The sequence below is a fragment of the Embiotoca jacksoni genome, unplaced genomic scaffold (genome assembly GCF_022577435.1).
Source record: "Embiotoca jacksoni isolate LCO1_2020_lvr unplaced genomic scaffold, fEmbJac1.0.p SCAF_6, whole genome shotgun sequence".
Lineage (NCBI taxonomy): Eukaryota > Metazoa > Chordata > Actinopteri > Embiotocidae > Embiotoca > Embiotoca jacksoni.
The window spans coordinates 6,968,892-6,981,885 of NW_027185414.1; positions in this window are offsets into that span (position 1 = coordinate 6,968,892).

The following is a 12,994-nucleotide window of genomic DNA, read 5'->3' on the forward strand; positions in this document are numbered from 1 at the left end:
CGCTTGCCAGAATCCTACAGGAGTGTGTATAATGTATGGTTCACTGTGGACATTGCGTATGGCAGTTTGATAGACATCACCGACACCTTACTGAATGTGAATCTATTCAAGCCAATTAAAATCTCTTAAAATAAACTGACAAGCAAAACTACAGCATTATTGTCACAATACAAATATCACACACGACAATCCATTTTAGATATCTAAAATATATTCAAGTGAAACCTTTTACCTAATAATGCCACTGCCATTTATTGTAAGCTGCTTTTATCTGCAAGACAAGATCAGAGGAGCAGAGGGCAGGACGGGCTAAAAACAATTAAAAAAAAGAACACGCTGGTCTTGGCCAAGATCTAACAACACTTAAGACTTTAATTGGCAAGACCAATGGAAAAGACAAAAAAGACAGAGATAAGTTAAAAAAGGAAAATGCAGAACAGACCTAAGTGCCTCAGCGTTAAAGATGGGCTGTCAGTGGAAGAATGATAATCATGGATTGTGGATTAACAAGCATCCCAAAATCTGTAGCTGGACTAGATCCACACAAATGTCTTTTTATCTGAAAAGGTGTAACACTACAACCCACTACAAAAGCAAGAACAACTAAGGTAAACACTGATGACTTAGAGTTGTTAGTTTGAGAAAATGACACTCAAAAATTAGAGTTAATGCCTCGCGATTGTGAGCATCCGCCAAACTAGTCGAGTTGCAGTTAATATCCCCAATATGTGGATGTGATATTGGGCTACATTATTACCATATGTTTATAGAAAAGATTTGACTTGAATTTTGTAATCTTTGTTTTTGTTTGGCTGTATAAGGGGCAATCAAAAAATTTGCAAGGATGCTCCAGCACAGTGATGTGCACAGAGCTTTATATCTTGAGTGAATGTTCCAAGTTGCATCGCTTAATCTCAATCAGCACCTGAGTTACACAGCTTTCTGTGGGCAGTGGTATGTGCGCATTCGCTATTTCACCATGGATGTGAGCAGAGAACGGACATCAAATGTTGTCTCAAACTCTGGAAATTGGCAACGGAGAATGTTTCAGAAAATCTACAGTAATGAAGCACTGAGCTGGGCAACATGTTTTGAGTTGTATTGTCATTTCACGAGGGGCCGAACGTCACTGTCCAGGACCGAAGAAGACATGTCAGGTCAGGAAGGGTAACCAGGTGGATTTTCTTTGACATTTGCAAGGTTGTGCACTGTGAATTTGTCCCTCAGGGTCAGAGTGTGAACATTAAATTCAGTTGTGATGTTCCGAGTCGTCTGAGGGAAATATTTGGTGCCAACAACCTGAACTCCAACATGACAACATACTCACTCACCGCACGTTAAAAACAAACCACTTGCTTGTTTTCAACAACTTAGCTGTGGCTGTGTAACTTGGAATACTTACTCTCAAAGGTTACAGCTTGCCCCTGCTCCATGCACATAATGGTGTTGTGCTCTGTTCACACGCAACAGGAGCAGTCTGAGGAGTTTTTGATCCACCTATAATTACTGTGTCTATGTAAATCCTTTAAGAGAAACAAAAAACAGTCAAATTTATTGGCCATGCTTGGCCAATAAAGCTGATTCTGATGGAACACATAGTTGGAGCCATGACACTAGACAATACTTTTAGCATGCATGTTGCTGCAAAGAAGCTACAAATTCTACAATGGTGATGCTTCACACACATCCTCCACCCAACAGAAGATCAGGGCAATAACAGAAGTTTCAAGGTGGACACCCGAGATTCAGTATCAAACTGTGACATCCACTGACTTCCCTCTGGTGTCTTTTTGGAAGCGAGCCTGCTTCTCTCATTGTTTCAGGTCTGCTACAACCCTCTATATGCATGGATCAGCCACACCTGGACTTCATTTCAGATATATTTTTTTTACTGTAACACTATGATGGTAATCTCCTCCCTTACTGATCTAATAAGAAAAGACTATGAGGTGTATTTCATACGTTGACCACTTTTCAAAATATGCTGGGAGAGTTTTCTAACAGAATTGGAGGGTGTAGTTACCCTTTAAAAGCATAAAATAAATCCAAAGTTTACCGAAGGAATATTGAATTTTCTAAATGTAGGAAAGGCTTACTTCTTAAACATAATTACAACAATGGTGTGATTATTAAGTTAAGGTCTTTTTTTTATATGAAAAACTGGGCTCTATGGTGTGACAATGTTTGCATTGACTCTGCAGAAGAGATGAAGTATTTTGTGATGGTCGCTTTGGATAAAAGCGTCAGCTAAATGTAATGTAATGATGGACATTTGCCTCCATGCTCACACTGGGATGTATTTTGTTTTTGCAAAGTATCATATAAAAATTTAAAGGTTCTTGATCGCTTTGATGATAAAACTTTACTGAAAGGTCATAGAAGTGTCTGTCAATTCAATGCAACAGACAAGGCTAAACAAAAAAACATAAAAATGCAGAAAACATAGCATTATTTCTCCAGGATGTGATGGATAGAGTGGTTTTTGGGACAAGATGTTTGCAAACTTGAAATAAATTTAAAAAATCATTGGTAAGATAGTAGTGTTTTCTGCTTTAAACCCACCCAGTTTGATAATAAACACCTTTATAGCTCTCTTAGTCTCTCTGCCTTAGATCTGTTGTTTCAAAGTTGACTTTGAATAGACTCCTTTTTCCATTTCATCTAATCTCTTTCCTGCTTCTCAATGCCCCCAGTTCTACCTTAATGCAGCAAACAGGCCAAACCCACAAACTTTCATCAAATTTGTTTAACCAATAAAAGTCAAGCCAGACCGACATAGACTGATTCTTAATTGTCCGTTCTGTGCAGCACTAATGTGATTGGGGCAAAAGAGAGCCATTTTTTAATGCACCTTTTAGACTGACGACTTGTTCTGTACCCACAATCCAATAGCCAGAAATATATTTTATAAAACTGAGCACTAAAATCCTGTTGTGGCTGCCAGGAACATGTCATGAAGAGAATCCTCAAAAAAGGAGACTTAAGAAAATGTCTGTGGAAATTATTACTGAGGATTATTATACCGTATGCTTTCTGTAGCTATAGTCATGCTGAACATTTCTCATGCTTATAGAGTTTTTGTAAACTGTAGTAGTTATGACTAGTGCAGACACAAGTTTGCCGGAATTTCAGACCTAAATAAAATGGATAATTTCTGTGTTAATTCTCACTTTGCCCCATGAGATCATGCTTTGTTTTGAGTGGTATTACCATGGTCGGTCCAAGACCGAAGAAGGTGTGTCAGGTCAGTCACGTATCCAAGAGCATGTTCGTGGTTTCTTCCACATTTGCAGGGTTCTGCACTGTGAATTCTACCCCAAGAGTCAGACTGTTAATGCAGACTTCTTCTGTGATATCTTGAGATGTCTGAGGAAACCGTTTGGTGCAACGCTGTGGTGTGATGGCAACTGGGTTCTCCATAATGTGCCCCCACACAACACATTAAACTGTAATTGGGCAGAGGTTTCTGGCCTGCAACAAAATCATTGCTCCCCCACCACTACTCGCTAGTTTTGGCTCCCAGCAAATTCTCTCTGCTCCCCAAAATGAAGGTTAAGCACGTGTGGTGGATAAAGTTACTGATGTATATAGCATCATGTCAAAGTGGCTTTTTTTTTGTGTGCTGGAAAATAAAAAAATATAATTGATGGAGTTAAAGGGTACACTTCATTTGGAACTAAATAATGCCTTATGGCAAATAATAAATTATGCAAGAAAAATTTGTTTTACTCCAATATTGCTTTTGTTTATAAATATTGTACTTGATATACAGTAATTCTGAGCAAAGCCTGAATTTAAGAATTTCTCATTTAATAAAAAAGAGTTCTCTGATATATGCTGTTTTACCAGGGAACACGTGTCCATATTTCCTATCTAGACTTGAAATATATACAGCTCAAAAAACTAAAGGGAACACTTAAACAACACATCCTAGATCTCAATGAATGAAATATTCCAGTTGAAAATTTTTATTCATTACATAGTGGAATGTGTTGAGAACAAAATAACATAAGAATGATCAATGGAAATCAAAACCATTATCCCATGGAGGTCTGGATTCAGAATCATACTCAAAATAAAAGTGGAAAAATCAGATCACAGGCTGATCCAACTTCTGTGGAAATTCCTCAAGACAAGTTAAAATGAGGCTCAGTAGTGTGTGTGGCCTCCACGTGCCTGTATGCACTCCCTACAATGCCTGGGCATGCTCCTGATGAGATGACGGATGTTCTCCTGAGGGATCTCCTCCCAGACCTGGATCAAAGCATCAGTCAACTCCTGGACAGTCTGTGGTGCGACGTGGCGTCGGTGGATGGAACGAGACATGATGTCCCAGATGTGCTGGATTGGATTCAGGTCTGGGGAACGGGCAGGCCGGTCCATAGCATCAATGTCTTCATCATGCAGGAACTGCTGACACACTCCAGCCACATGAAGCCCAGCATTGTCATGCATCAGAAGGAACCCAGGGCCCACTGCACCAGCATATGGTCTTACAATGGGTCTGAGGATCTCATCCCGGGACCTAATGGCAGTCAGGGTACCTCTGGCTAGCACATGGCTGTGCGGCCCTCCAAAGAAATGCCTCCCCAGACCATCGCTGACCCACCGCCAAACCGGTCACGCTGGAGGATGTTGCAGGCAGCAGAACGTTCTCCACGGCGTCTCCAGACTCTGTCACGTCTGTCACATGTGCTCAGTGTGAACTTGCTCTCATCCGTGAAGAGCACAGGGCGCCAATGGCGAAGCTGCCAATCTTGGTGTTCTCTGGCAAATGCCAATCGCCCTGCACGGTGTTGGGCTGTAAGCACAGGCCCCACTTGTGGACGTCGGGCCCTCGTACCACCCTCATGGAGTTTGTTTCTGACAGTTTGAGCAGAAACATGCACATCAGTGGCCTGCTGGAGGTCATTTTGTAGGGCTCTGGCAGTGCTCCTCCTGTTCCTCCTTGCACAAAGGAGCAGATAGCGGTCCTGCTGGGTTGCTGTCCTCCTACGGCCCCCTCCACGTCTCCTGGTGTACTGGCCTGTCTCCTGGTATCGCCTCCATGCTCTTGACACTGTGCTGACAGACACAGCAAACCTTCTTGCCACAGCGTGCATTGATGTGCCATCCTGGATGAGCTGCACTACCTGAGCAACTTCTGTGGGTTGTAGACACCGCCTCATGCTACCTCTAGTGGTGAGGGCACTGGCAAAATGCAAAAGTGACCAAAAATCAGCCAGAAAGGACAAGGACAGAGAAATGGTCTGCGGTCACGACCTGCAGAACCGTTCCTTTATAGGGGTTGTCTTGATAATTGCCTCATTTCCACCTGTTGTCTGTTCCATTTGCACAACAGCAGGTGAAATTGATTCACAATCAGTGTTGCTTCCTAACTGGACAGGTTGATTTCCCAGAAGTGTGATTGACTTGGAGTTACATTGTGTTGTTTAAGTGTTCCCTTTATTTTTTTTTAGCAGTGTATTTGCGTGCATTTTAACATGCAACAGTTTTTTTTACTTTAATAGATGTGATGCCCCATTTGGTGTTTTCCATTACTGAATGCCAAAGTTAATTGAAAAATTAGGCAGCACAGTGACTCAGTGGTTAGCACTGTTGCCTCGCAGCAACAAGGTCCCATGTTCGCACCTTCATGATCCTTTCTGTGTGGAGTTTGTATGTTCTCCGAGTTGGTTTCTATGGTTTCCTCCCACCATCACTATGCTTTGCATGGTGGGAGGTTTCATCAAATACGTATGTAATAACAATATTCCTGTCAGTACCCGCGACAAAGTTGCTGCAATTGAGGCTGCCCACTCCTCCTAGTGTGTGTGTGTGTGTGTGTGTGTGTGTGTGTGTGTGTGTGTGTGTGCGCGTGTGTGTGTGTGTGTACGTGTGTGATCGATCAAATGCAGAAAATCAGTTTTCAATCATGGTCTCTGAACGCTTGGTCGTCTGTAACCACATGGCTAACTTGGACATTCAGCAACCAGAGCATGATGGCCAGCATTCTTAACAGGCAGGAAACTCCTCTTCTCCCATGGGCACACTCTGGATGATGTATTTCCTGTTTATGTCATGGGCAGCCCCTACAACTGTTAATACCACAGAGAGCCTGGACTAAGGTCAAATAGTCTTCACAAGAATGACATAACTCTAAAGCCTATGTGACCTTTTCCTCCACCTTTGTGGGGGTGTTTTATCCACAGTAGCAAAGGTTTCCATAAAAAGTAGTGCCTGTTTCTGGTCTCCCAGGCAAAAGCAGACATCAATCTAATAAATGCCAAATTCTGATTCCCACATAAGATATGGTCACAGCTTCTCAGAAGTCCTGGAAAGCATTTCTAACCGAGTCATTAACTTAACCCGGACACTGAAGCATAATAAGAGTTCATGTTTAATAAAACACAAAATGTGTACCTCAAGGTAAAAACAGAACAATATGCCACAGGATAACAACACAACTTTGACACGTTAAAACACATTTACCTATGATTTGTGTCATCCCACAGTTAATACAAGTATTGTTTTGAGAGCACTACAAGAGAAAGCCCAACTGTGTCCCTTGATAATAAAGTCTTATTTGTTTCATGTTGCCAACTAGCATTTATTTTTGTTAAAAATGGTTTGGAAATTGTGTTAACTTCTGTTTCAGTCTATCAGCTTTTAAGTTCATGAACATCCACCAAACCTATGAAAAACCTCTTATTTATAGGTGGGGGAAGAAAAACATGCATTCTTACATGCATACTTTTAAAAGAACAAAAGCATGCACATACTGTACACACACAGGCACATGCGTGCACATACCTCAATTGCAGGCCATAAACATCTGATATAAATCCTTCTGGGAGGATTACTAAATGGTTCCTGTTTAAAAATAGGCACAGTGTTGCTCTACAGATTCTCCATTAAATAACTGTAAATTACTTAAACACTGGTATGCGCACACACAAAGAGTAACCAACTCTTTCCACTCATTATTACACATATCTGTATTTCGTGACATTTCCATAGGGGATATCGTTGATTTCATTACAATCCAACATTGGTTTGAAGATAACTTTTGTTCTTCTACTTTTGTACTTACTTACCGTTTTCTTCCCATGGTGCAGCTACTTTAATCCATTATTTCGATACTAAACAGCCTTCAACTATTACATTCACTGATGTTGGCCAATAAACTCACAAACTGAGCAAGTTGCTTTGGCTTGAAAGTTAGCCTTTTCAAATCTTTACAATGAGGAAAAACTCTGTGGGTTTTTTCATGTGGTCTGCTCTGAACAGAAGGTTTGCTGTTGACAGACCATTTTTGTGTTTATTCAGTCATAAAAAAAACAATAACACAAATAACAAGAACAGACCAGTAAGATTGAATTATGCTGATTCCAAATTTAATTTTACATCCATGTTTCTCACTATCAGCAGGAATACTTCTCTAGTTTTTTGCACTGCCTCAACAAGGAAACCCAAATAAATCAAATTAAAAACCAAAGCGCAAAGAGGAAGCTTATCAGTGACACTCAAAATTTTTAAATAACTGCTGATGTTAAAAATAAACTGCTTCTTTTTAGGGCAAGAACTTTGGTGTCTTGCTATCGTAAGAGGAATCTCTTCAAGGGCTCACAGTGCAGCTACATTGCGTCCCGTTGCTTGAAGGGACTGTTTGTTTACATGTGTGCATTTACATTTAATAGAAGTGTACCAGTGTGTGTATATATATATACATTTTTTTTCTTTTTTTTATAACTGATCATTTTCTTCTTTACTTGCATGGTTGCTTCTTTACTCTTCATTCTGACTCAGTCAACTCAACAGCAGCTCTTAATATCTCAGTCAACTTTGAGCCATATGTGAGCTCTTTATGTATGAACTAATGCTGAAGTTACACAGCTGCCCAAGAATAGTCAAGCATCCAGGTACCTTTTATCTCTAGTCATTTGGGCACCATTTGTTAAAAGTGCCATATCTCCCAGTTCATTCTCTAACCCCACTCAAATTAAACCATTGCACTTAATAGTTGAATCATAATCGTATTTTAAATTGAATGTGTTGAACATAGAGCCCGAAGAACAAAACATGTGTAACTGTCCAAATACTTATGGGCTGTATGTCATAGTATTTGTTCCAAGTCTAAGTCAAAAACTGCTTCTCACATCCTTACGGAAAACAAAATGCTGCAGAGATATAGTAGGGTAGTTAGGCAAGGCTACATCTAATAGAGTGGTAAACTGTTATGTAACCTGTCAATGAGGTTAACTGAACCAGAATAAATAATGATATAGTGTGTTCCAATGTGAAAAGGGATGTGACAGTAAGAGATGAAAGTGAGGGTCAGAGATAAGCAGATAAAGGACATAACTGGGGAAGAAAGTTACCACATACTTTCACCCTCACCGAAAGTTGAAGCAAAGTTTTCCTCTACAGTACACAAAGTTCTTTCTTGCCTCGTCCATCAAGAAAGATTTGCAGAGCTTTGTAAGCTGAAACGGAAGTTTGTTAAACAAAAGAGGTCTAAGCAAGCAGAGTTCAGATGGCTCAACGTTACTGTCTGTTAAATACACTGTCAAACATGTTGACACTCTACACACACAGGTTCCAGAAAATGATGCCCTCTGATTAGACATATGACAACAGCATCAACAACTGAATTTGCAACCAGTTTCTCCAGAACATCCAGGGGTACCAAATTCACAAATGGTCATCTCCAACATTTTCATAAAATTCTTGTAGCTCACAATCAGCCTCACTTCTCACTTCGTAGGCTCACCAAGACAGAGATCAAGGCCAGATAGTTGCTATTATTTCAAATACAAACAAATATGGAACCTGCTCACAACGGGAGAAGCTTAATGTTTATGACTAAACACTGCTGGCCAGCGTTTTTGTTTATGATTACATTGGGCTGAAAAGTACAGAAGTCAGATTACGTGCAGCGGCTATCAACAAAGACAAAGCACAGTGGGATAGGGCAAACACGAACGTCCTGTCGTGAGTGAGGAGAGAATGTTTGTTTTCACCGAACCCTGGGTGAATGTCTCTACCTCTCCAGATCTCTGGTCCACGGTTCTCACTCGGTTTTCTTCATCACTCACATTTTCTGTTTTTAACTCCCTCCCCTCTGGATCTCTTTTACACTCATTTGAAATCCTGTTTGAGCTGGTTCCTCGTCTGCAATCTGTCAAGACAAGGAGTACGGTCCTGATGTTATCATGTCCATCAGCAGGAGATTTCCTGAGAGGATGGCATGCGTGCGTGTGTGTGTCCTGAAGGGCAAACATTTAAGTGTAGCACTAATCACAAAGGAAGAAGTGATGTTGTTGTAGCAGATCCTGAATGGCACTAGTTTAACTTAGCATTTCATTTATCATGTAGAATCCATAAACTGTGTGCTTCAAAACAAATAGTGGAATAACAAACTCTCTGTAATTATAAACCAAATGTTTAATGGGTTAAAAAGATAATAAGTACATTTTTAATATGACTGTGCACTTCTGGAATAGATTCCATTTGACATTGGATCTCCTTTGCAAATATGATGCTGCCTATTCCATATCGGTGTGAGTTATCCGGCTTTGCCACAGTATCTCTGTGGTAAGACACAGCATGCGCATTAAGTGTGTGCAAGAAGAGATATCGGCCTAACTTATCTCAGTTGTTTTCCTATCAGACAGATTTATAGTCTCTGCCAGGGCATCTGGTCTGAGAGATGCGATCCACACATGTTGTACAGGGACTGAGTGGTACACAGAGGGAATTACAGATAACCGAGATTACTTATATTAGGTTTTTGACAAGATGGTTAATAATAGAGTGGGAAAATGTCGTGGGGGAGTATCCTGGTTAATACTATTGGCCCTTTCCAGGGTTTCTATGTGTGTTGTCAACTCTCGATCATATTTACACAGAAGCAAGATGGAAATGTAATATACAAGTAATATACTTGTATGTTGATACAACATTGAGTAAGCCTCTACAAAAGTTGTTTCAATGCAACTAATATTACAATTGCCACTAGTTGCAGCATTACTGATTAAGGTGGTAGATAGCCACATAAAGGAAACAAAATTTCACATGTTTGCCCTCTGTGGTCAATATTTTCACATGTATTATTCATTCATTGCCGGTCTTTCGATGGCATTAACCAACTTCCTTGACTAAACCATATCTTAACCAGTTTTTTTGCAGTCATAAGCAGATGTATTCTTGGGAAAGCTGAGTCCAATGTGCACTTTGCTGTGAAACTGATACCAAACCATGGTTATGGACTTGAGGTTGCAGTGGTCAGTCTGTCCGGTCAAATATAACTTCTCTTTACCCTCTACATTGGGTGAGTAACTCCCCAGTCCTTATGTTTATGACTAAAGACAAACATTTCATCTGCAGTTTGGTTTTGAGTTATCTGTGAAATATTTGACCAGCTTTTATTCCACCAGCCAGGGATGAAGAGAGGTGGCCTCGTAGTCCGTGACCTGTAATCAGTCACCACCTCAAATCCTACAATAATCAGTGCTACAAACAAAACTAATCTTCAGTCCCAGAGTTTGGCCCAGTTGGTCAGACACGTGTGCAAATCTTATCTACTCGAATACTAAGAAGTAGAATGGAAGACTGCAAAACCCCTTGTTGCAAATTAGTGATTTATAAATAATCCTGAAAGGTAAATAAACCCAACTATATTAGATGGAAAAAAAAAAAAAAAAAAAGGCAGTATTTCTTTGCAAGTTACTGAGTCAAGTTAATTTTACACATGAAACAGATTAAACTATTAAAACTCTCGGGGCATAATTACAACAAGCACCCACGAGACATTAGACCAGGTTACAATCAACAACCGCATACAAATGTAGAGGTTACTTGACAATGAATGCATGTAAAATGACCTCATTCCCAGGAGAAAATATTGCTGCATAAAAATGGGTCATATATTTACCGTGTACATGAGAAGAGAACATATGAACGGTCCCCTAATGTGGTATTCGCAATGTCGGAACTCCAAATTTTCGAAAGCCCTCGAGTTCACGAGTTATGATGCGGATGTTTACGGTAATGGCAGATGCCGTGGAAGTTAATTTAGTTAAACTAATATATTGTAACTTTAGTCATGTACAGTTGTCTTTATAACTTGGATAAAAGCCTAAGTCTGAGGAAAATGTTGAGCTTCCCAATGGCCTAATTATTAAATTGTTAGCCTCTGTGCCTCGACACCGTTTACATTGTTGTTGCTAGGAAATGGCGTTTTTTGTTTTTTTTACAAATAACCACTTAAATGCCAAGCATACGGTGCACAGGACTTCCCATGTTGTAACCACGAGCTATCGAGTTCTATCTGAACGCAGCATTTATGTCTGCTCTGAGTGAAAAGTCGATTTGGTTTCAAACTGTTCAAAAGTTATAGCACAGTGCTGAGGGTGCTCATGAACATGAAATAACAAACTGCAGAGCCGCATTCTGGCAAATGCTTGATTTTGCACTGTAAGCAATATAACCACAACGATGATGGGCCTTGTACACAACGGATATTTTGATTTGTCCTACAAGGAGAAACAGGTGTTGTTATTAATGTTGGCTCTCGGTAAGCAGCAGCAACACTGACAATGAGCCAGCACGCACAAGACGAACCCTAAACGAAGTTCATCTAAATGGAATGCAGTCACGGTGACTTTCATTAGTTACAACTGGGCTGTTCCTACCATAACATCCTCCAACGAATCCGCTTTACTTCTCTGTAGCCACACAATACTATTTCTAACCAATGAAGCTGGGCAATCCAGTGGTAAATGCAGTAGGACCGATAGCATGGTTACTTTATTAGAATGACAGCAGCGTTGTCAAAGTGAAGTTTCACTTTGCCTTCTGACACAAAACACCACTGCTGATGAGTATTTAGATCAGTGGCTGGTCTACCAGAAAACTACTACTACTACTACTACTACTACTCAGTAAACAACCTCATTTTCATTACAATAATTGAATTGTGCTCTGACTGAACACAAAAACATAAAGTGAAAAAAATCCTGAACAGACCACAGTTTTCTATTGAAACTCCTCTCTTGTCTTTGTACTGGGATATTGGAGGCTACAAGCTGGCATAGGCAATGTACGAGACCTTGCTTCTAAACGGCACTCTCCAAACAATGATCTGTCCTTGCTGCTTCGAATTGCTTGAGTAAATGAAATATAGATTATTATTATTGGTGTTTAATACTTTCTCAAGTCTGAGGCAGTTTGTAAGCTATAATTTATTTCACTGTAATACTAAATATATCTAATATATAGCTACAGAGACAGATTTTCCTGCCAAAGTGGGTGATGATAACTGCCCACTTGTTTCTCATTTCCTATTATTATTTATTCCCTATGGTTGCTTCGGACTCTTTCCTAGATATTCCCTTCAAGTACTGTACTTCCTCTTTAAATTAGATGTCACAAGACATTGACCAGGCAGACCCAGGCATACAGTAACAGTCTCTGCTAGCCAAGCATAGTTGATCATTATCTTACTTGTACGTTTGTCTGCGATCGTAACTGTCCACAATCTTAATGTGTCACTGGAGACTGACCTGGATGCTATTCTTCTCCTTTTCTAAACCCCTATGGTTTGTGTAACTAAATACCTCATTATATGACATCATGTTATGTCAAAACTAATAAAAAATAGTCACAAAAACAAGACTAACTCCTGCCCAAGCAGACAGAAACTACTACAAGTTGCTCTCAGTCTAGCTTTAGAGACTGGCAAAGCTGCTTTGGAGATGATGTATTACCACAGCCAACCTTTCAGTCACCAGAGCAGCCAGGTTTCAAGGCATTCATTGTCCACAGATCCACATCTTCAGCGCTGGAGACAAAGTGGAAGGGCCCCCGGGGCCACGTCAAGCTAATCATGGCAGCCAAAGGTAATTGGATTGACTTAAATCCCCACAGGCACAGTATTAGAAAATCCTAATCAGTGTCATTCGTAGAAAGACAAGGGGTGCTTAGCTTTCACAACCAATTAGAGTTAGCCATG